We start from the raw sequence: 2295 nt of genomic DNA, 5'->3' as shown, positions 1-2295 counted from the left end.
ATTTTTAAGATACCTTGTCCCACATTTGACTGCTAGAATTCCACGAGTATGAAACCCCATTATCTCCTTCCCTCACAATTTTTGTCTGTCCATTAGTGGTACCTGATCACAAATAGAGTATTGCACTGGAAAATTTAGGATGGTCATTGGACATGTATGTGATAAACAAACAATCTTTGTTGTAAGATATATGTCATATTGACATCGTAATTGCAATGGTTTGTCAATATTGTAACGATACATTAGTTTTGGCCAGTTTCCAATGTACATAAAAAATCAAGTGTTAGTTATGCTCACTATTAGAAAATATAGTTTCATAAATGTAGAGGTCCGTCCTAAGTTGCAAGAATAATGGTACAATGTTTGTGTCCAATAGAGCTATAGAATGATGGAATTAACAAACCAAATTTCCAAGAATACATACCTCAATGGTTAAAGAAAATATCCTACAATTAAACTATTTGGAATATTTGCTACTTGAACTTATGTGTCGGATACATCTTATGATATGTATCGAGTACTTCTAGATTAGAGAACATATATCTATTTGAATCTATTTGAATGCCTCAATTTATAACCAATACAAATGCTCCTGGGAATAATGGAGGCTCAGGGAGAGAATGCAATCAAGAAGTAACTCACACGAGCAACCATTAATCATGAAAAGAATAAAATAATTGATATAACATTTTCCTCCACGTTTTAAGTAATATCAAACCTGGAGTTTCCAAAGTTTCCGACTCCGGTAAGTTTGCCAGGTTCAACCCACAGATTCTCTTCCTGTTATACAAACAAAGACCACAGAAATGTAGGTCAACCTTATAGGAATGAGTACATTGACAATATATTGTTTCTTATTATTTTCGTCAAGTTGAAAAGGAATGATCATCTGCAAACTAATTTACCTACTGCACTTGTACTCCAAAATTCGTGAAGCATAAGACCCTATCGCATCTGGATCAGCAATCCTATTTTTACACGGCGACCAAATCCGTATAACTCATCAGATAATGAAGTAACAATATCCCCATTGTCTAAAAATTTCGCATCCCGAACACATCCAGGGTGCTCAATGTTCTGCACACAAACTCCATCTGCAATAGAAACGATGTTACCAAGTTTATATAAGTTGACAAGAAAGTAGAAGAAAAACATGAAGTATTACTGCTTGTACGTATCAAACCTATTACAGTACCATTCCAATGAAAAACATTTTTTTTGCACGCAAGTAGGGTCTAGAGAAAAACGTTGATAAATATATAAATAGATAAATTAAACTGCTCTCCATTTCCAGAAACTCTCATTTTTTATATCATATCTGCAGGTTAGGACTTTGCAAGATATTCTGATATCAGATGTAATGCCTTAGGATTTCCATATAAGTATTTCCTTATAGTTAGATATTTTGGATTCTACAGAGTGTGTAGAACTATTTAAATGGATGTCAATGTTAGGAGAAGAAAACAACCACTTGATTTATTAACTTTCTTGTCTATCATGGCCTTTATATATATCTTTGTAATTTTTTTCAATCTAAACCTAAGAAATAATAGTACAAATAACACAAATGCCCTGCCTAATTTTTTTTTATTGTAACAACCAAAAGAGTACAAATAACTATCTTTGGGGGCCCTATGCAAGAGCGTATATAATATCAGAGAACATGCCCATATGACAGTATTGTGTTTCAATTTGGGTTTTAGTTAGGGTCGGCATATAATTATGGCTCCAGGACATTTTTTGTTGAATGATAGTTCTGCCCTCCACTTGATGATTTTGGGCAAAAACAAGTCTCCACTTTATTTAACATTTTTTTTTTCATTTCTTTCTTTCTTTCTTTATCTCCCTCCACCAATTTTGGGAATCAGCTTTAATTACAGAGAACTGACAATTCAACTTTTAACAGCGAATTTACATGCAAATTAAGAGGTGTTTGTATATTCTAATACACATGCATAATGGTGTGTGCATGTTAATATACACATGCAATGCATATTACACAAGCATGATAGTGTGCCTGTGTGATATACACATGCATATAGCATTATGCATGTGATGCTATATGCATGTGTATTAGACTTCTACTCCAAAACATAAAAATAACATCAACGACAACAACACCGAAATCGAGATAAACCATACGATTAATTAATACAATATTCGAGAATTTGGAAAGGAAATTCAATTGTTCAATTGTTTTTCGAACCGGTGTCAAAATTGACCCAACCATTCTCCAATTAACAGTAACCTATATAATTGGAAGTGAAAAAGTAGAATGCAAATAAAGTGAGAAGG

This window comes from Coptis chinensis, chromosome 5 (assembly GCF_015680905.1).
Source record: "Coptis chinensis isolate HL-2020 chromosome 5, ASM1568090v1, whole genome shotgun sequence".
Lineage (NCBI taxonomy): Eukaryota > Viridiplantae > Streptophyta > Magnoliopsida > Ranunculales > Ranunculaceae > Coptis > Coptis chinensis.
Note: the sequence above shows the minus strand (reverse complement) of the source record.